The 23,506-nt window shown below is 43.2% G+C and overlaps 1 protein-coding gene across 6 annotated transcripts in view; it reads right to left on the reverse strand.

Moving 5' to 3' along the window:
* ubap2l (ubiquitin associated protein 2-like) overlaps positions 1 to 23,506 on the reverse strand; it is a 135,142-nt gene that overhangs the window by 84,448 nt on the left and 27,188 nt on the right. The window contains exon 1 of one of the 6 annotated variants that reach the window (XM_072283196.1): positions 14,595 to 14,670. The exons of the other annotated variants lie outside the window; for them this stretch is intronic. The gene's annotated coding sequence lies outside the window, so the exon portion shown is untranslated. Of the gene's footprint in view, positions 1 to 14,594; positions 14,671 to 23,506 lie in introns of those variants that run through there. 6 annotated transcript variants of the gene reach the window in all.

Consider the following 23,506-nt stretch of genomic DNA (forward strand, 5'->3'; position numbering starts at 1 on the left):
GTCGACATTTCATGCCAAGAATCCTGAGGAAGGGTCTCGGCCCAAAACATCAACTGTTTACTCATTTCCCTAAGATGCTGCCTGATCTGAGCTCCTCCAGCATTTGTGTCTTGCTCTGGATTTCCAGCGTCTGCAGATTTTTCCCGTGTTTGTGAGAACTGTTTCTGAACCTGGTGGTGTGGGTCCTATGGCTCCTGTATCAGGGAATCGGTTCATGTTTTGAGATTCACATCCTTATTCTTAACAGTACTGTGGTCTTACACACTGTAGACTTTTGTCAACCCCCAAAGGTTCCCTGATCTCTCCATTCCCAATTTTCATCTCTCCATTGGTCTGATGCTCAGCAATTTCCTCACCAAACCCTTCTTTTTATCTTTATCATGGATGATCCTTCTCTGAGCAAGCTTTGGGCCACCTGTTTTAGTATCCAATTCAGCACTTTTTTTTTAAACACATCCCTGTTAAATATAAAGACAAGGGATTCTGCAGATGCTGGACTTCATCAGGACTGAAGGGTCTTGGCCCAAAACATTGACCATTTATTCCTTTCCATACATGCTTCCTGACTACTGAGTTCCTCTAGCAATTAATGCACAGTGGCATGCAAAAGTTTGGGCACCCCAGTCAAAATTTCTGTTACTGTGAATAACTAAGCGAGTAAAAGATGACCTGATTTCCAAAAGGCATAAAGTTAAAGATGACACACTTCTTTAATATTTTAAGCAAGATTACTTCTTTATTTCCATCTTTTACAGTTTCAAAGTAACAAAAAAGGAAAAGGGCCCGAAGCAAAAGTTTGGGCACCCTGCTTGGTCAGTACTTAGTAACACCCCCTTTGGCAAGTATCACAGCTTGTAAAAGCTATCTGTAGCCAGCTAAGAGTCTTTCAATTCTTGTTTGGGGGATTTTTGCCCATTCTTCCTTGCAAAACGCTTCTAGTTTTGTGAGATTCTTGGGCCGTCTTGCATGCACTACTCTTTTGAGGTCTATCCACAGATTCTCAATGATGTTTAGGTCGGGGACTGAGAGGGCCAGGGCAAAACCTTCAGCTTGCACCTCTTGAGGTAGTCCGTTGTGGATTTTGAGGTGTGTTTAGGATCATTATCCTGTTGTAGAAGCCATCCTCTTTTCATCTTCAGCTATTTTTTTTTTTTTACAGACAGTGTGATGTTTGCTTCCAGAATTTGCTGGTATTTAACTGAATTCATTCTTCCCTCTACCAGTGAAATGTTCCCCATGCCACTGGCTGCAACACAAGCCCAAAACAAAAATAATACACTAATCTTGCTTAAAATATTGAAAAGAATGTTTCATCTTTATCTTTATGACTTTTGGAAATCAGTTCATCTTCTACTCACTTAACTATTCACAGTAACAGAAATTTTGACCAGGGGTACCCAAACTTTTGCATGCCACTGTATGTTACTCTTAAAATATATAGGTAGATGTTGATTCAACATGAAAGGGAGAACTGTGTAAAGCAACGTACCTACCTAGAGTAACAACAGACATTTTCCCAACTGTGCTGCCAATCACCATCACCTCGCCCTATCCTTGTTCAATACAAGCACTCATACAGATTTTAGAAAAAGCACAACAGCTTATGCAGTGCAGGGTCAGAGTAAATCTTAGGCGATCAAGCCAACTTCTGAAGACATGGAGAGAAGTAAGGCAGACAAACCAGGGAACTGGTGAAGCATTTGGAAGCTACGTTCCGTCTAAGCTGTGCGCGTCTGCGTGTGAACACACGTTTTTCAACCAGCGCATAAAGGAAATTAATGTGCACAAAAGGTTAGTTACCTAAAATAATGTAATTAATAATTATACTTATTGAAAATAATCTTTTAGCTAAATGTTTCTGTTAAGTAGTTAGTCGGTTTTTCAAATACCACAATGCACGTCACTAATTTACGTCATCTCACCTTTCCTGTTCCGGTTTGTACAGCTGCATCATGGCAGCAGCCATCTTTGGCGGACAGTGTTCATATCGTAAAGTTTACAAAGATCTGTTTCAAATCCTGTAGATAGCTTACTAAGTTTTTATTGAAAAAGATCAGTCAAATGACCCTGTGGCTAAATACTGTCACAAGAAATTGATAAACATCACATACAAAGTAGCTTTACAGGTTTTAAGTGACGTCTTTGATGAACTGGCTGCACTATGCAAGATACTGCAAAAGAGTGGCCTGACACTGATTGATTCACTTCATTTTGCACAAGGCAAAATTTACAAGATAAGAAAGCAGTATCTGGGAGACAATGTTACGTGGAGTGACAAAGTTAAAGATTTGCTAAGCCAACAACGTGAAGAAAACGTCACAGTAGATACAAGTTTGCTGTTGACTTTTATAAAGTCTTTGTGTTCATTTAGAAGGTTTCTTGAAAATGAGGTACAAGAATTGTCAGCTTTTGATTTCTCCGCAATTGCAGATTGTGACTTCACATTCAGTGATGAACAAGTTAATGCCTTATGTCTGAAATATCATGATTTTCTAGCTGAAAATACTGTAATAGTTAGACAGTTTAATGATTTCAAATTTTGCTCAAATGGTGGCAATTACACTTCAAAATGAACAGTTTTGTGACCTTGCACAGTTGATGGGCATTGGGGGAACCTTTCCTGCGTCGAGCGTGGACTATGAGCAAGGTTTTTGCCTAATGAATCAGAAGCTGAGAAACCATTTAGGTGAATGTCATTTGGATATGTTAATGAGAATCAAAAGCTATCAATTGGATGGAAGTTCTATTAGTCTAGATAGAGTTTACAAAGAATGGGTAAATGCCACAGACAGGAGAGAGAAACAGTAACTGAGTGACTTAAATATGTATGTTATTTTGTTGTTATTCTGTGCAGTTTTGTGTCAAATATTTTGTAAACCTACATAAACTGTGCCATGTGTGCATTCAGTGCGCACATACTTTTGTCACAGGAAAAAAATTTGCACAACGTAAGATTTTTGTGCACACTGACTACTAAAAATTACAGAGGGAACATTGTTTGGAAGGGTTAAATAAAGCATATATAGCATACAAGCAGTGGCTGAGGATAAGAAACGAAATCAGAAAACTCTAAAAACATTGAGGCCAGGCAGCATTAGGCAGTTAACGTTTCAATGCTGGGACACAATCTGGAAGGGGAATGCTGTTTTATTTTAGTTTTGTGACGACAATGCAGCCCAGCTCCACTTGAAGACGGCATTTAATTCTTAGCACTGTACTCTTGACAGGTCCCTACATTCTTAGAAGTTTGAGGAGGATTTGGCATGTCACCAAATGCTGTAACAAACTTATACAGATGCAGTGTTGAAACTACCTGACTGGCATAGCATTTCTAATACAGACAACTGCAAGAGTTTACACAGAGTAGTGCCCAGTCAATCATGAACATAGTCCTCCCACCATTAAAAGCACCTACATTAGCCCTGCCTCAAATTTGGCATATGTCCCCATGAATCCTCATGATCCAGTCATACCCTCTTCTTGCTGCTACCATCAGGTAGAAGGCACAGAAGCCTGAAGTCCCACACCATGAGGTTCAGGAACAGATACTTTCCGACAACAATCAAGTTCTTGAAACGACCTGCATAATCCTAACACCTCTTCAGTAACAGAACCCTATGGACCACGTCCATTTATAGAAATGAGGAATTTCTTCAGCCAGGCAGTAGTGAATCTGTGGAATTCATTACCACAGATGGCTGTGGAGGCCAAATAATTGAGTATATTTACAGCAAGAGGTTGAAAAGTTCTTGATCAGTCAAGGCTTCAAAGATTATGGGGAGAAAACAGGAGAATGGGGTTGAGGGGCTAATAAATCAGCCAAGATGGAATGGCGGAGCAGACATTCTTGGACTGATGTTCTTTTGCACACATTTGGTGGTTGTGGGTTCAAATGCAACATTCAAGAGGAATTTGGGTAGGTATGTGGATGGGAGGGGTGTGGAAGGCTACGGTCCAGGTGCAGGTTGATGGGACTAGGCATAATAAAAGTTTAGCACAGACTAAATGGACTAAAGGGCCTGTATCCGTGCTATAGTGCTCTATTTACTCTTGACTGTCGTGCATAAATTATCCATAAATTACACATAGAACACGTTTTTGGTTTACGCAAGATGTCGCTGATAAGTGATGACTTTGCGTGCAGCTTTGATGAAAATAATCAACTATTTCCGTTTAGGACTTCTACGTATTTCACAACATATGCCAGTGATATTAAACCCAATTCTGTATGCTTGTGATGCTGATACATAGAACCTTTCTCCACAGTACCCATACTTCAGCATATTTGTGTAACTCACTTGAACTGACATGTTGTGGAAAGACGGTACTGGCAACGAAGATAATCAGAGAAGCTGGGATTATTTCTTTACCATCTCTCCATCACTCCCTGATAACCAGTGCTATCATCTGTATGGACCCAATGCTCAGGAACTTCCTCAATAAACTCCTCTTTTTATTTCTCCCCTTTATTATGGATGGTCCATAAGATGTCCCTGTCTGATTTAGGGTCACGTTCCAATATCCAATTCAGCATTTTTGGTTTTTAAAAAACATCACTGGTATCCACCTTCCAGTGACCAAATTCACCCCCCCCCCCCCATTTCCCACTCTGACCTTTCATTTCTTCTCACCTGCCTATTACTTCCCCCTGGGTCCCCTCTTCCTTCCCTTTCTCCTATTGTCCACTCTCCTCTCCAATCAGATTCTTTCTTCTCCTGCTCTTGACCTTTCCAACTCTCCTGGCTTAACCCATCACCTTCCAGCTAGCCCCTTTCTCCTCCCCCCCACCTTTTGAGCCCTGAAGAGGAGCTTTGGCCTGAAATGTCAACTGTTTAATCTTTTCCAAAATCCTGCCTGTCCTGCTGAGTTCCTTCAGCATTTTGTGTGTTGCCTTGGATTTCCAGCATCTGCAGACTTTCTTGTGTTTGTTAAAAATACCTGTTAAAATATACAGTGTAGCTAGGTGTTGGAGTGTATGAGGTGTCCAGGTAGGGGTAGTACCTCTGAAGAAGGGGCTTGTCATGTCCATTCTGGGGCAGCTCACTCACTCTCAGCCGTGTCTCCAAGTAGCTGTCTGCACATGATAGTGGCCACAGCTGTACGTCACTGCCTAGACAGGCGGGCTCCACCAGGTGAGGGTAGCCGGCTGGTTTCATACCCCAGTGAGACAGGGACATGCCTGCCCTGGCATGTAAAGTCAGCTCCAGTGGACTGGGCGGATGAGATCTACAGTGAAATGCCACAGCCAGGCAGGCTGCTCAACAACGCTTCATGGAAAGCAAAGGCACAACAAGGCAAAGTAGTCATGGTCATCCACTGCAACCAAGAAGTCCCCAGCTATGACAACTACTCCTACCACTGGACTTGGGCTTCCGAGGTTGAGAGAGTGGAACTGTCCCAGTGCAACGGCGTTTCCACTTTAAGAACTCTCCCACACAAGTTTCCTGGCATCATTGGACAAGACGGATAACCACCATAGCTAGGTATTATTCCAACATGGAGGGACAACTGTAAAGCAGCTTATCAAGGTTAAGGAGGGACTTCACTGAAAATTTATGAAGAGGTGGCTATTTAGCTAGTTGAACTGGTTTAGCTATCCAAACTATCCCCACCTTTCAACACATCTTATAGCCCTGCACATCACAGACACAATGTTATGAGCCTTCTGGCCTCTGCCACACAATTACTCAAAGTTCCAGACCTTCACCACCCTCTGGTTGAACATTCCTTTATTTAACAAAAACCTTCCGTCCTTTAAGCTGCTGCCCTCTAAGTTACTCTTAACTTTGTACAATTAGATCTTCCTCAGCTCTCTCCATCCTAAAGAATCTCTGCCATGCAATTTTACCTCATAGTTCAAGAGCAGCAGTTTAGAGGCTCCTGTGGCTAAACAAGAGATAAGAACAGGTGAACAGGTAAATAACCAAGGAAAATTATAAAACATATGCAGCAACATTTGGAACACTCCCTGAAACACAAACATACAGGATGCAGAAAGTGATTCCAAGGATAGATATCAAGAGATGCTCCACTCTGGCTGCAATAGGGGTGTGGAGACATTTGGGACAAAACTAAAAGTGGTGTCACAGGTAGAATGAGTTGTAAAGAGAGCTTTCAGCACATTGGTCTTCATTAATCAGAGTACTGAGTACAGCAGTTGGGTGTTACATTAAAGTTGTATTAAGATGTCAGTGAGGCCAAATTTGGAATATCATATGCAATTCTGGGCACCTGTCGACAGCAGAGATATCAGTAAGATTGGAAGAGTACAGAGAAACCTTACAAGGATGCTGCCGGGACCTGAAGAGCTGAGTTATAGGGAAAGGTGGAAGGCAGCAGAATGAGAGGAGATTTGATGGAGGTATATAAAATTATGAGGGGTATAGATAGGGTAAATACAAGCAGGTTTTTTCACTGAGGTTGGATGAGACTTTAACCAGAGGTCATAGGTTAAAGGTGATCAGTGATTATATTTGCCTGATTGTCTCAGAGGGTGAGTGTAGAGCCACCTGCCAGTACGAAGTGGTGGATGCAGGTTAGAATTCAATATTTAAGAGAAGTTTGAAAACGTATATGGGCAGTGGGAGGGTATGAGGGCTATGGTTCAATGTGGGTTGATGGGACTGGGCAGAATAAAGGCTGATTTATACTTGTGTGTCAAATGTACGCCGTAGGTCCGGCGTAGCGGCGCACCCTACGCTGTACTCTACACAAACCCTACGCCATAGCCTAACGCGCACCTCTCCCAAAATGTAACTATGCGTCACGGCAATGCAGACCGCAACAACTGTGATTGGTCCGCTTGGTAGCATCGCATTTCCTCCTACGCTGCAATAGCTTGCCATTGGGTGACTGAAGGCCAGGGAAGGAACTCTGGCTGCAATGTTTTCTGTAAAGCTTTACAAACCTCTGAAATTACGGAGGACCCTGTGCTTGACGCCAGTTTGTAGCTAGCTGCTACAGCCTGTTGACTTCCACCTGAAGCTAAAACTCAAATGGTGATTGCTGAGTATACTGTGCGTACACTGATGCGAAATAAATGGTTGGAGACGATGAACCAAATCGTCAAATCTACCTGCCGACATCCGAAAATATTTCAAATGTATTTCATCATCCATGTCTCTCAGTGGCTGGACAAGCACAGAAAATTCACCCTCCTTCAGTTTCAGTCGCCATTGGTTGAAGTTTGAGTTTCTTCATGTTGAGTTTCAACACGAAGAAACTCAGCCCAGTGGCACAGAAACCCCACCGCCAACTAGCATTTTGGCGATGAATTGCAGCGCAACACAGACACACCAATGCACAAGTATAAATGCTCACATCAGCGTAGCCCACTTGTGTAGGCTACAGCACAAGCTAGTACGCACAAGTATATCAGCCTTAACACTTCAGCACAGAGCAGGTGGGCCAAACAGCCTGTATTGCAGTGCTCTATGAATCCAGATAAAATGTGCACCAGGAACATTTGTAAACCTCAGTCCCAGGATGAATATATCGAATACAGAGATCAATTACGCAGGAAGAGGGATCTGGAGGTCAATATCTCCAGATCCCTGATCTGGTGTTTTTGTGCGGGAAGAGGGATTTGGGGGTCAATGTACCTGATCCTGTTTGTTCAGTTTTTTATGCTGGAAAAAGGATTTGGGTGCTGACGTGCCTGATCTGTTTTGTTCAGCTTTTTTGTGCAGGAAGGATTTTGGGATGGATGTGCCTGATCCGTTTTGCTTGGTTTTTGTGCAGGAAGAAGGATTTTGGGATGGATGTGCCTGATCCGTTTTGCTTGGTTTTTGTGCAGGAAGAAGGATTTGGGTGTTGATGTGCCTGATCCGTTTTGCTTGGTTTTTGTGCAGGAAGAAGGATTTGGATGCTGATGTCCCTGATCCGTTTGGCTTGGTTTTTGTGCAGGAGGAGGGATCTGGGTGTCGATGTGCCCGAGATGCATTTTTGTGCGGGAGGTTGATGCCTGTTCCGTTAATGTTCACTCCCCACCCCCCCCAAATGGGGAGGTGGGATTTGGGGGTTGATGCTGCTTTTCTTTTCTTTCTTGGTTTCATAGCTAACCGGAGAGTTGAAGAAATGAACCACTGATACAGTCTGCTGGGAGTTGATGGTAGAATCATGTGGTGATACAGCATGGAAAAAGCCCTTCAGCCCAACTTGCCCATGCTGACAAAAGTACACTCCCTGCTAGTCCCAGATGCCATGTCCAGCCCAACTCTCTCCAAGCCCTTCTCCTCCAATAACCCATGACCTGTTGAGCACTTCCAGCACTTACTTTGCCCTCATTTAGTTCCAAAGGTGGACTGTAACCTAGGGAGGACAGAATACTAATCAGCAAAACACTGATGCCTGTCAGCTGCCTGCCTCTCTGCAAGCATCCTTCAGCTCTGAATACAGATGCTCTTGGCTTAGACAAGCTGATCATGTCAGGTGTACTGCACAAAAACGGACCCTTCGACCCAACTGGTCCTGACCACAGATTCCACCCTGCTAGTCCTAGATGCCCACGTTCAGCTATAGGATACAACGGCTACCTTCTCCTCCATGAACTTTTTTATTTTATTTGGAGATACAATGTGGAACAGGTCCTTCTGGCCCTGTGAGCTGTCCAGCCCAGCAACCCGCCCATTTAACCCTACCTAGCAACTTGCACAATGACCCATGAACCAGTACTTCTTTGGAATGTGAGAGGAAACCAGAGCATCTAAAGAAAAGCCAGAGGGAGACAGTACAAACTCCTTAAACAGTGCCAGATTTGCACTCTCAACTCCAACGCCCCAAGCTCTAACAGCATTGCGCTAACCGCGACGCCCCAAATGCCACTTAAATGTTACACTTCTTCCCACCTCAATTATTTCTTCTGGGAGCTCGCTATGCTCTCAATGTAAACAAGTTACCCCTCAGGTCTCTTAAATCTACCCCCTTATCCTGCACCTTTGCTTAAACTACAAAACAAACCCTTAAAGTGAGCAAATACAAAAGTAAAGAATTAAGATAAATAAGTGGTCATAGTGGGTCAAACAGCCTGTTTGTGTTGTATATGACTGCAAATACCACCTCAGCTCAATACTCAGAAGCACATTGCACCCATGAAGGAAGTATTGCCGTTGAGGGACTTTTTAACAATTGTAAATAAAATATCAGGCTGGTGTCTCCATCTCCTTTGGAAGAGTGGGGGCTTAGAGACATACAAAGTTATGATTGGAATGTGTAGAGTCTAGGGCTGACATATTTCCCTGAGGAAAAAAGAAGGGGTCACGAATTTAAAGTAAAAGGCAGGATTGGACGAGAGATGAAAATTGTTACTTGGTGGGCTGTTGGAAAGAGATAAAGATTAGCTTTATTTGTCATGCATACATCAAAACATACAATGAAGTGCATCATTTGTGTCAAATCAAATCAGCAAGGATTGTGCTGACCATCTACAAATGTCGCCACACTTCCAGTGCCAACATAGCATGCCTATAATCTACTAACCCTAAAACACTGAAATTGAAGCACCCAGAGGAAACCCACAGAGAATGTGCAAACTCCTTACAGACGTGAGCTGGAAGAACCCCAATTTGACAGTTGGCACTGTAATAGTGTCATGTTAACCACTAGGCTGCCACAAAATTGACTACCTAATCAAGAGGTGAAAACAAACTCTCCCCACCCCCACAGGAGAGCAGTACTTGGCTGAATACATGAAAGGAAGAGACTTGTAGGGCAATGGAACAAGTTATGGAGGATGTAATTGGATCACAGGAACAATGGACTGAATGGTCTCCCTGATATCCTAATTCTGCCAGCGAGATAGGAAATGATTAAATAAGCAATCAAAACTTGTCTCAATTAAAAAAGACATTCCACTCCAAAATCCACATCCAGAGAGTGGCCACAGCTCCAATTACCTGGAGCACCCACCTCTTTCAAGGATACAGCCTCTGCACAGTAACCCAACATCAGACTCAAACCTGGCCAATCTTCCAAAGAAAAAAGCAATACCTATGTCACACTGACTACAGCTCAGTGTTCAACACAATCCTACCCTCAGCTCCAATCAATAAGCTCCAAAACCTGGGCCTCTGCATCTCCCTCTGCAACTGGATTCTTGACTTCCTCACTGAGAGACAATAGTCTGTGTGGATGGGAAATAACATCTCCACCTCACTGACAATCAACACTGATATATCTCAAAGATGCATGCTTACCCCAATGTTCTACTCTACACCCACGGCTGTGTGGCTAAGCACAGCTCAAACCATCTAACAACTTGCCAACAACACAACTACTGTTGGGAATTTCAGATGGTGATGAGGAGGCGTACAGGAGTGAAACAGATCAGCTGATTGAGTGGTATCACAGCAACAAACTTGCACTCAACATCAGTAAGACCAAGGAATTGATCGTGGACTTCAAGAAGGGGAAGTCAAGGGAAGTCACACAACCTCACTGAGGGTCAGCAGTGAAAAGGGTAGGCAGTTTCAAGTTCCTGGACATCAATGTCGCTGAGGACCTATCCTGGACCATTGATGCAATTACAAAGAAGGCACAACAGTGGCTATATTTCATTAGGAGGTGGAGGAGATTTGGTATGTCCCTGAAGACGTTCACAAATTTCTATGGATGTAGTGTGGATTCTCGCAGAGAGCATTCTAACTGGTTGTGTCACTGTCTGTTATGGAGGGGCCACTGCACAGCATCAGAAAAGGCAACAGAAAGTTTTAAACTCTCCCAGTTCCATCATGGGCACTAGCCGCCCCAGAAGACACCTTCAAAAGGCAATACCACAAAATACCACATCATTGTGGATCCCCATCACCCAGGACATGCCCTCTTCTCTTTGCTACCATCAAGGTGGTGATACAGGAGCCCAAAGATGCACAATCAACATTTCAAGAACAGCTTCTTCCCCTCCGCCATCAGATTTCTGAATGGACAATGAACACATGAACACTACCCGAATATTTTTTCTCTCTTTTTTGGCACTACTTACTTAATTTAAGTTTCTTTTTACATATACTTATTGGAATTTATAATTATTATGATGTATTGCAAATTACTGCTGTCGCAAAACAAATTTCACGATATATGCCAGTGATATTAACTGATGTAAATCACAAATAACAGAGGGAAACAATAATGCTTGTATTCAATACAGAAACCAGTCTACAGAGATGAAGAATTCTGTGCATTGTCTTGGGATGGACTAAAACTCAGCACAGAAATATGGCGATTAGAATATAATCGAGCAATGTGCAAGATCTGGGTTGGCCACAGGAGGATCAGAATGCATGATCCTAAAGGAAGATGGAAGGGTTACAGTATGAAGAACGTCTGGCAGCTCTTGGGATGTAATCCCTGGAGTTCAGGAGAATGAAGGGGGATCTCATAGAAACATTCCGAATGTTAAAAGGCCTGAACAGATTAGATATGGCAAAGCTATTTCCCATGGTAGGGGATTCTAGGACAAGAGGGCACGACTTCAGGATTGAAGAACATCCATTTAGAAGAGAGATGCAAGGAATCCTGAAGATAGCACTGCAGGTAGATAACAAAGAACAGAACAAATAGGATCAGACTGTTTGGCCTTTTATGCCTGTTCTTCCAGCCAAAAATCTTCTGATTCCCTTAATGTACATGTTTGAATGAACAAAAAGATCAAACTTTCAGGGTTGGCATTTTAAAGGTTGAGCAACCTCACTGAATAAATTTTAGTATTTGGCTTCAAACTGAGCTCGATGGTCCTTGACTTCTTAGTCAGGTGAATCACCCTTTCTTCCCCGAGCCTGTCAAGAACTTCAAAGTATTGTGAACAGTTTTAAGTCCATAAGACCGTAAGATATAGGAGCAGAAGTATGCCATTCGGACCATTAAGTCTGCTCCGCCATTCAATCCTAGGCTGATCCAATTCTTCCAGTCATTGCCACTCCCCTGCCTTCTCCCCATACCTTTTAATGTCCTGGCTAATCAAGTATCTATCTCTGCCTTAAATGCACCCAATGGCTTAGGCTTCACAGCCGCCTGTGGCAACAAATTCCACAGATTTACCACCGTTTGACTAAAGTAATTTCTCCGCATTTCTGTTCTAAATGGATGTTCTTCAATCCTGAAGTCATGCCCTCTTGTCCTAGAATCCCCTACCATGGGAAATAGCTTTACCATATCTAATCTGTTCAGGCCGTTTAACATTCGGAATGTTTCTATGAGGTCCACCTTCATTCTCCTGAACTCCAGGATTACAGCCCAAGAGCTGCTAGACGTTCTTCATACTGTAACCCTTTCATTCCTGGAATCATTCTCGTGAATCTTCTCTGAACCCTCTCCAATGACAGTATATCCTTTCTAAAATAAGGAGCCCAAAACTGCACATAATACTCCAAGTGTGGTCTCTCGAGTGCCTTATAGAACCCCAACATCACATCCCTGCTCTTACATTCTATACCTCTGGAAATGAATGTCAACACTGCATTTGCCTTCTTCAGCACTGACTCAACCTGGAGGTTAACCTTTAGGGTAGCCTGCACAAGGACTCCCAAGTCCCTTTGCACCTCTGCATTTTGAGTTCTCTCCCCCATCTAAATAATAGTCTGCCCACTTATTTTTTCCCTGAAGTGCATGACCATACACTTTCCAACATTGTATTTCATTTGCCACTTCTTTGCCCATTCCCCTAAACTATCTAAGTCTCTCTGCAGGCTCTCTGTTTCCTCAACACTACCTGCTTCTTCACTTACCCTTTGTATCCTCCACAAATTTAGCCACAAATCCATTAATCCCACAGTCTAAATCATTGACCTACATCGTAAAAAGCAGCAGTCCTAATACCGACCCCTGTGGAACTCCACTGGTAACCGGCAGCCAGCCAGAATAGGATCACTTTATTCCCACACTCTGTTTTCTGCCAATCAGCCGATGCACCACCCATGCTAGGAACTCCCCAGTAATTCCATGGGCTCTTATCTTGCTAAGCAGCCTCATGTGCAGCACCTTGTCAAAGGCCTTCTGAAAATCCAAGTACACCACACCTACTGCATCTCCTTTGTCTACCCTGCTTGTCATTTCCTCAAAAAAAAACTGCAGTAGATTAGTCGGGCAGGATTTTCCTTTCAGGAAACCATGCTGGCTTTGGCCTATCTTGTCATGTGCCTCCAGGTACTCTAATCTCATCCCTAACAATCAATTCCAACAACTTCCCAACCACTGATGTCAGGCTAACAGGTCTATAGTTTCCTTTCTGCTTCTTAAATAGCTCAGTAATACTTGCAATTTTCCAGTCATCCGATACAATGCCAGAATCTATCGATTCTTGAAAGATCATTGTTAATGCCTCCACAGTCTCTCCAGCTACTTCCTTCAGAACTCCATCAGATCCAGGATATTTATCCACCCTCAGACCATTAAGTTTCCTGAGCATCTTCTCAGTCGTAATTTTCACTGCACATACTTCACTTCCCTGACACTCCTGAATGTCCGTTATAATGCAGATGCCTTCCACTGTGAAGACCGATGCAAAATACGCACTCAGTTCCTCTACCATCTCTGCGTCTCTCATTACAATATCTCCAGCATCATTTTCTATTGGTCCTATATCTACCCTCAACTCTCTTTTAACCTTTATATACCTAAAAAAGCTTTTAGTATCTTCGCTGATATTAGTCGCCAGCTTCCTCTCATAATTCATCTTTTCCATCCTAATGACCCTCTTAGTTTCCTCCTGCAAGTTTTTAAAAGCTTCCCAATCCTCTATCTCGCCACTAGCTATGGCTTCCCTGTATGCCCTCTCTTTAGCTTTTACTTTGGCTCTGATTTCACTTGTCAGCCACGGTAGTGTCCTTCTCCATTTGAAAATTTCTTCTTGTTTGGAATATACAGTGGCATGCAAAAGTTTGGGCACCCCGGTCAAAATTTCTGTTACTGTGAATAGCTAAGCGAGTAAAAGATGAACTGATTTCCAAAAGGCATATCCAAACATACCTTTGCTCATTGTGGCCAAAAAGTTCTACTTTAACTTCATCAGTCCACAGGACTTGTTTCCAAAATACATCAGGCTTGTTTAGATGTCCCTTTGAACCTTTTGAAGAGAACTTTTTGGCCACAATGAGCAAAGGTATGTTTGGAGGAAAAAAAGAGTGCAGAATTTCATGAGAGGAACACCTCTCCAACTGTTAAGCACGGGGGTGGATCAATCATGTTTGGGCTTGTGTTGCAGCCAGTGGCATGGGGAACATTTCACTGGTAGAGGGAAGAATGAATTCAATTAAATACCAGCAAATTCTGGAAGCAAACATCACACCATCTGTAAAAAAGCCGAAGATGAAAAGAGGATGGCTTCTACAACAGGATAATGAACCTAAACACACCTCAAAATCCACAATGGACCACCTCAAGAGGCGCAAGCTGAAGGTTTTGCCATGGCCCGCACAGTCCCCCGACCTAAACATCATCGAAAATCTGTGGATAGACCTCAAAAGAGCAGTGCATGCACGACAGCCCAAGAATCTCACAGAACTAGAAGCCTTTTGCAAGGAAGAATGGGCAAAAATCCCCCAAACAAGAACTGAAAGACTCTTAGCTGGCTACAAAGAGCGTTCACAAGCTGTGATACTTGCCAAAGAGGGTGTTACTGCCATGCAGGGTGCCCAAACTTTTGCTTCGGGCCCTTTTCCTTTTTTTGTTATTTTGAAACTGTAAAAGATGGAAAAAAAAAATTCTTGCTTAAGATATTAAAGAAATGTGTCAACTTCAGCTTTATGCCTTTTGGAAATCAGTTCATCTTTTACTCGCCTAGCTATTCACCATTACAGAAATATTGACTAGGGGTGCCCAAACTTTTGCATCCAACTGTGTCTGTCTTGCACTTCCCTCATTTTTTGCAGAAACTCCAGCCATTGCTGCTCTGCTGTCCTTCCTGCTAGTGTCTCTTTCCAGTCAACCTTGGCGAGTTTTGGGCCCTTTGTCCAAGAAAGGATATTTTGGCACCAGAGAGGGTCCAGAGGAGTTTTGCGAGATTAATCCCATAAATGAAAAGGTTAATTATGAGAAGCATTTGATTGCTGGAGGTTCAAAGGTTGAGGGATTCTCAGTAAAACTTACCAAACATTGAAAAGCCTGGACAGAGTGGACATAAAGAGGATATTCCCAATACTGGTAATCTAGGATAAGAGGCCTCAGAATTCAAGGATGTCTCTTTAGAACAGAGATGAGGAGGAATTTACGAGGGGTGATTGATAAGTTCGTTGGTTAAGGTAGAAGCAGTCAATTTTAGAAAACCTAGCACATTTATTTTTCAACATAGTCCCCTCCTACATTTACACACATAGTCCAGCGGTTGTGGAGCATACCGATCTTGGACCTCCAGAAAGTGACAACAGCAGGGGTGACTGATAAGTTTGTGGCCTACGGTAGAAGGAGATGAGTTATTAACTTCAAACTTTCTGCATTATCACTCAAAGAGTTGAACTGCACATGCATGTAACGAGAGCATCTTGAACCTCCAGGTGGTCCACAGCAGGGGTGATTGATAAGTTTGTGGCCTAAGGTAGAAGGAGATGAGTTATACAGCTCTCGTTACATGCACATGCAGTTCAACTCTTTGAGGGAAAATGCAGAAAGTTTGAAGTTAATAACTTATCTCCTTCTACCTTAGGCCACAAACTTATCAATCACACCTGCTGTGGACCACTTCTGGAGGTCCAAGACACTGATTTCTACAAAGAAGGGATCCGTATGCTCCACAACCACTGGACTAAGTGTGTAAATATAGGAAAAATGAATGTGCAGGTTTTCTAAAATTGACTCCTATCTTAGGCCACGAACTTATCAATCACCCCTCGTATTTAAAGGGTGGTGAATCTGTGGAATGCATTGCCACAGAAGGCTGTGGAGGCCAAGTAATTAGGTAAACTTAAGAGAAGGTTGATAGATTCTTAATTAGTAAAGGGCATCAAAGGTGAATGAGAGAAGGCAGGAGAACGGGGTTGAGAGATAACAAATTAGCCACGACTGAGTGGCGGAGCAGATCTGATGGTCCAAAGGCCTAATTCGGCTCCTATTTTTTACAGATTTAAGTTTCATTTGGATCTTGCCCCGCCTCCACTCCCATATCCAACTCTAAGTTCCACCTCTTCCCAGCTTACTGAAATCTCTCCTCACACAGCAAACCTTCCATCTCTAGAACTAGTCTAGTGAACTCTCTCTGGTGAGATTTTTATTCAGTACAGAGAACAAAGGCAGTTCATACAGGTGGACAGGTTACTGCCCTATTTAGGTCAAGGCATAATACACAAAACCAAACAGGTCCTGCTCAAACAGCGTAAAACACCCAGTCAGGCCACAGCTCGTGTTTTGCAGACAGCTCTGCTGCCCACATTACAGGAAGGATGTGACAGCACTCAAGAGGGTGCAGAGGACAGCTGAACTGGTGAGTTACAGTTATGTAGAGAGACTGTTGTACAAGATTTTTTTTTTGGAAGAGAGGTGGAATTAACATGATTAGAGGCCTATTTAGGAATGAGAAGGTTGCCCTTAAATACTCAAATTACTGGAAACATTCAGATGAGACAATGTGTAGAGGTACAGCATTAAGTGAGATACTGTGATGTATTAAATGAGATGACTTAAAAGACAGGAGGGCCACACTTCCATCAGAAAGGTAGCCAATTATATGAGGGGTATAGATAGGGTAAATACAAGCATGTTTTTTCCCATAAGGTTGGGTGAGGCTAGGACTAGAGGCTATAGGCTTAGGGTGAAAGACAAAACATTTAAGAGGAAAACCTGAGGAGAGGTATCTTTACTCAAAGGGCAATGCGAGTGTGGAACAAGATGCCAGTGGAACGGCAGATGCAGGTTCCTCTGCAACTGTTAAGAGAAGTTTGGATAAGTACATGGATGAGAAGGATTTGAAAGGATATAGTCTGGGTGCAGATAGACAGGACTAGGCAAATGATGGGCAAAAGATCCTGTTTCTGTGCTGTACTGTTCCATGACACTGTGAACAGAAAGTGGGAAATGACTGAACATTTAGAATCAGAATGCAAAATCTAAATGGACAAACACATCCATCTTTTATATAAAAAGAACAAGAGATTCTGCAGGTTGTAGAAATCCACAGTAACAGACACACAAAATGCTGGAGGAACTCTGCAGTTCAGGCAGCATCTATGGATGGGAATAAAGAGTCAATGGTTGAGACCCTTTACTAAGATCTGATAAAGGGTCTCAGCCTAAAATGTCAACTGTTTATTTCCCTCCATAGATGCTGGCAGTGCGGAAGTTGTAATAAAGCAAGGGTTAAAGACAACAACCAGGCAAGGATTGCCTGGGCGGTTGTAGTCAGTGAGAACACTGGAGGCAGCTCTGCTTACTACAGACAAGATACGTTGGGGTGACTGCTATAGTGTATACTCTAGCCAGATGACAGAGGCCTCTGTAGAGGGACTTTTCCAGAAAGGTCTTCCTACAACATAGTGCCCCGTTACTATGGGGTGCTGAGACAGATCACAGAAGGATGTGAAACACACCCAACAACTAAGGAACAACTGCTTTACTAACTACAAATTATCATCGAATGTCCACTTGTAGCTTATATGACTTTCAACACCTCTATTGTGAATGGCTATTCATTTTGCAAGTAAGAAAACCCCAACATACACAGTTTACCAAATGGTCAATATCCGTAACTGATGAGCCAATTCTGTATAAAAATAGCAGTGTGGGCGACAGGAGCCATGTTGTTCTCCTTGTAAAATAAAGAGTGATTGAGTCCTAAGAGTGCGTGTTTTCTGGGCCCAGTTATTTTATTTTTGTTATTAATGACGACACCTGACCTGTTAAGTTCATCCAGCATTTTATGTATTGTTCTCCAGTGCTTTTTTTTTTGTTTTTTACCCAGTTTCTGGATCTGGACATTGCCAGGTGATGCAGCCAGTGCTGGGTAGGGAGCTACAGGACTTGAATCCAGTGATGGATGAGGACCAGTAAGATCCTACCCCAGTCAGAATGGTCCACAAACTAAAAGGAGCTGGGAAATTGTTTTTTTTTGGTAACGAAAACCAATTTCCCATGGGATCAATAAAGTATGACTATAACTATGAGATGGGGTGTTCTATTTTGGAAGAGCTCACAAGATTGAGAGATGCCAGTGAGTTGCCTGGGTGCACTTTGCATGCGGTCCACACTATGCATAAACACAATGGAGGACAGATATGGACGGTGGTTGAGGGGGTGGCAATCAAGCAGGCCATTTTGTTCCAAGTAGTTTCAAGATGATCAAGAATCGTTGGTGCTGCGCTCATCCAGGCAAGCGAGGGGTATTTCACCATACTCCTGATTTGCATCCTGGAGATGGCAGCAAAGCTTTGGGAATTAACTCACTCACCCATAGAATATCTAACCTTTAATCTGCTCCCTAAAGCTCTCTTTTCGCACTACTTCAATTTTATATTCCTTATTGTAACTTATCGTTATCGTGTTATGTATTGCTGCTACAAAACAATTTCACGACATACACTCAGTGGCCAACAGTCTCCAGGGCAGGGGTTCCCAGCCTTTTTTATGCCATGGACCAAAAGGGTTTGTGGGCCCTAAGTTGGGAACCCCTGGTCTAAAGTTTACAGAGAATGGAGCAAAAAACAAAAAGCACCCAGTGAGTGGAAGTTCTGTGGGCAAAAATACCTTGTTAATGAGAGAGGTCAGAAGAGAATGGCCAGACTGGTTCAAGCTGATAGGAAGACAACAGTAACTCAAATAACCATGTGTACAACAGTGGTGTACAGAAGAGCATTTTTGAATGCACACGTCAAACATTGAAGTGGATGGGCTACAGCAGCAGATCACCAACATACATTCAGTGGCTTCTTTAATAGGTACAGGCGGCACAAATGACAGCACGTCAGTGATTAATAGATCTGATTTTGATCCATGGCTCCAGTTTTAAGTGGTAAATCCAATCAGGTTTCTGGTCAATGGTGACCCTCCCCCAATATTAACAGAAGAACTTGGCGAAGGTAATGCCTTTAATTATCTCCAACACCTTGACATTCTGTCTCGCAGCATCAATTTCTCAGACTGCGATTGGTGGTTGCCTTGGTGTCGTCACATGGAAGGGCTGCTGACAGAATTACAGACTGCACAATCAGACATCCCATTTGTGGCCACATAATGGAAGGAAGCAACTGATGAAATGGCTTAAGATAACTGGATGACTGGGCCTAGGGATATTGCTTGAGGAACTGCTGCAAAGGTGTCTGGGGTGACTGACTGCAAATAACCACAACCATCTTTACACAAGGTATCACTGGCCACTGAATTGTTTCCATCTGATGACAACTGAGTTCAGTTTTACTATGTCACTGCAATGACACCACACTCACATCACTTGCTACCTTGATAATTTTAATCACCAAAGTTTCAAAACACTTCAAATTAAGTTACTGAGAAGCCTACCCTTATTATGAACTTGGACTGGACTGTTTTGAATTGCTGGCCAGCCAGCTCAGGGGACTCAAAGACACTCCCAGGAGTTTTGGAAAGGAATTTCACTAAAAGTTAATTTTATTTATTATTCAGAGATACACCACGGAATAGGCCCTTCAAGATGAACTACTCGGTAACCCACTAGCTCAATGGTCCCCAACCTCTGGGCCGCGGACCAATACATTGCGGCGAAGAATGCAGCGGCACAGCGGTAGCCAGAATGCACCCAGCACATCTTCAAGAAAAAAGCCAAAATAAACAAGCTAATTAATTAGGTGCCGCCCGGCACATAAATGTCAGCCCAGATCAGAGGCGTTTGCCGATTGCGTCACCTCTGATCTGGGCCGATATTTACGTGCCAGGCAGCACCTAATTAATTAGCTTGTTTACTTCGGCTTTTTTCTTAAAGATGTGCTGAGCGCGCTCCGGCTACTGCTACATTCTATGTATCTCGGTATCGGTCCACGGCCCAGAGGTTGGGGACCTCTGCACTAGCCTACTCACAGGACAATTTACAATGCCTAATTAACCTACTACCAGTACACCTTTGGACTGTGGGAGGAAACCAGTCAACCCAGAGGAAACCCACATACTCACAGGAAGGAATGTACAAACTTATTTCAGACAGTGCCAGAAATGAATGAACTCCGAACTCCAACATGCCAAACTGTAAATGCTACACCACCGTGTTAGCCCATAGCTTTGTTTGATGTTGTACGTCCCCTCCCCCCCAAAGAACCTTGTTACAGAGGCACCTCGATCTTCTAACACCTGCATAGCTGGAATTCTTGATCTGAGGCAAAGTGAGAGTAAATGGTGAGTATGGAGGCAGCAGACACAGTAAGGGACAGAATGAAGCAGAAAGAGAAGAATGGACACAAGTGAGATAAGTGAAGAGGGAAAATTAACAGAGCAAGGACAAAGAGCATAAGGAGTGACATTTTGCACTATTGAGTAAGCTGCCATTAATACCCCAGGAAGACTAGGGTGGAAGCTGATTGTGAACTAGGGTGCAGCTGCTAGACCCGTCACTTGTGTCATCTCCTTTAAGCTGCAGTCCTGTTCTTCTACTCTTTCTTGAAAATTACCACCTTCCTATATTTATCCAAGTCTTTTTTCAAACAGCTGAACACTGCTGTACCCTCCACACTTACAGATAATGGGTTGCAGATCAGAACCAAGCCCCTGTAAAACTTTCTCCAACAGCACATTTTAAATGCCTCTCTCCTGGTCCTTCAAACACCTGGTGCTGGGAACAGCATCCCTCTTTGCCTTGCTGGTTTTAGTCTGTTATCATGAACACCCATCAATTTCCTCTGAACCTTTTGTACCCTTGAAGTCTAACCTTTGTGGCCAAAATTAGCCATCTGGGTGCAGAAATGCTTCCCATCTGTACTAGACTATTCGAATGAAAAAGCCAGTATCACTCAATTAGCAAGAAGTTTTGAGTAGTAGGATCTGCGTGTACAGGTCCAAGTGAACTCAAAAACTAAACATGCAGGTATAATTGCCAACAGAAAGGAAAATGCTACAAGATCATGAAATTTCATCAAGATTGTAAAGAAGATACTGTGACTGCCATTCTGCTGGCTTTCTCCCAGGAAGGATGGAAATAATCTAGAGGAAAAGGAAATTACAGCATGGTCTAATACAGAATAAGGATTATACAGCTATACAGGGCAGAAACAGGTCAGTTAGCTGTGACAACATCCACAAGTGGGTATCCATAGTATTAAATCCATCTTCCAGTACTGTCGAGGCTGTTAAAATGCTCATCTAAAGGCTTAAATGCCCTCAGTGACATTGTTTCCATGACTATTTCAGGCACTGTTCCAGTTACTCGTCACTTTCTGCAGGAGGAATGGCCCCATTTCCTAGCACACCTCAGGATTGCCCTTTAAGTAGTCATCAAGATGAGCAAACTGACCCTGAATTTGCTGATATTAATAAGAGGGCATTTCAAGTCGTCGTATATTTTGGGAGGGAAGAGGCTATTTCCTTGGGCCGAAAGCATGACAGAGTGTTAGGGACAAAAGAGAGGAGGAATTTCTTCACTCCAACTCCAGCTCTGGATTAACCTACATTAATTGGCCGCTGTAAAAAGTGAACAAGTGGGTGGTGGGATCTGGGGAGAGTTGATAGACATGCTCAGGAGTTAAAATCTGTAGGTAGGAACCTGGTAGATTGATATGCTTGCACCTCCTCTGTATCACTGACTAGAAGGCCATTCGGCCCATCAAACCTATTCTTTTATTCAGTAAAACAACAGCTCATGTGTGGCACAACTCCTTAAACCTTATCTCTAAAACCCTTGGTAATCACAAAAAAACTTTGTAATTTAAGATTTATAATTTAACAATCAACTTCCATCTGAAGGAGGAAGTTTCCATCTTCATCTGCAAATTTCTGAATTTCACTCCTAAAATCTTGGCTCCAATGTCTAGGTGCCTCACCCTCGCTTGCCCAGCCGTAGTCATAAGGAACAATAGCGCTTACTGCCATAAACCCAGGATACGTGACAGATCCCAGCACAGCATCGCAAACCATTTCTTGTCCTTGTTGCTTCTGTGTCACGGTTGCCAAGTACCATTCCTGAAGCCCTGCCTCTGGCCAACATGACTCCACCCCTATCTCCCCAGTAACCTTAACAGGCAGGGCATGGCTGAGCAAACAAAACAAATGGCTCCGATTTCGTTCTGTCAGTGCAACGAGATGCAAATCACTGGCTTGAGAGGAGCTTTCAAGTAGAATTGGCCAGTAAATCACTGCAGTTCTTCAAAGAGAGTTGGGGTGGGGATATGCTCTTTTTCCCCCAAGTGGACCACCTATAACTAGGAAGCACAGTGAAGAGTTGACTATTTTCTTCCTCATTCTTTCAAAGAAGTGGGGTTTGCTGACAACGTCAACCTTCATGACCATCCCCAAATCACTATGAACCAATGAGGTACAGGTCTGGAGTCACATACAGATCCAGATGATGCAAGGCCAGCAGACTTCCTTTCACAGGGAGAGGGGGAGGGATAAGTAATGGGGATAAACTCCCACTACCTAGTAAATGCTCCCAATAACATGAGTCGCAAATAGCCCCTGCCAACCAAGTCCAGCTCCTGGCCTTCACATGTGGCTTGGCTACTAAAAATCATTTCTACTGACAGAAGGGGTAAAGCTGGGTTATCTGCACCTTAAAACCAGTCACGTTGGGCAAATGGGGCTCTGTCAGCTGAGTTAGTAGCTCATTTGGGAGAAGGAAAACTTTAACTTCAAAGCTACTCTGCCTTGCAGCTACACCCACTCATGGGGAAGGCTTTAGGAATAAACCCTGAAAAATCTGGAGTTAGAGTCCTTAAGGCAGTCAATTCTAAGTTGAGTTCAACGCTGACTGACAACTTCTGTGACGTTGCTGGCAGAATCTGTCATCCCTTTGGATTCATCAGCTGTGTGGACAGGGTGAGCCTGTTAGCTGAGCAACATTTTGCTCTCCATGTCATACTGCCCCCGATTTGTGTATCACGTAGACAGCTACGACGCAACATACATGGCCGACCACAACCCAATGGAATGCCTCATTTAACCTGGCAACCTTACATTTTTGGGATGAGAGAAAAAGCCAGAGCATCCAGGGAAATCCTAAGTGGACTCCCATAGAACGTGCAGAGAAGCTGAGGTCAGGATCAAGGCAGCAGTTCTACCAGCCGTGCCACTGCATAGGTGAACTGGTGTCTTCGCTGTTGCCACACTGATTCCAGAAGCATATTGTCACTTGCTTACAGTTCACCTTCACTTGCTACACCACAGCACAGAGTTCTGGTCAGTCACACAATAACACTAGACAAGATGCAGTGATCTACAACCGGCTGGGAATAAAAGGAGACAGTGCCTTGGGTGCGGATGTTTTCTTTGGAACAAAAAATTAATCAACAGAAAGATTTAATCAAGGTGTATTAAATTACGAGGCCAGGTTAAGTTGAACAGGAAGGAACTGTTGCACTTGGTAGGGATATTAGATATGAATGATAGACATTAATAGAATGATTAGCAGAGATTC

This window comes from Mobula birostris, chromosome 2, assembly GCF_030028105.1.
Source record: "Mobula birostris isolate sMobBir1 chromosome 2, sMobBir1.hap1, whole genome shotgun sequence".
NCBI classification, from domain to species: domain Eukaryota; kingdom Metazoa; phylum Chordata; class Chondrichthyes; order Myliobatiformes; family Myliobatidae; genus Mobula; species Mobula birostris.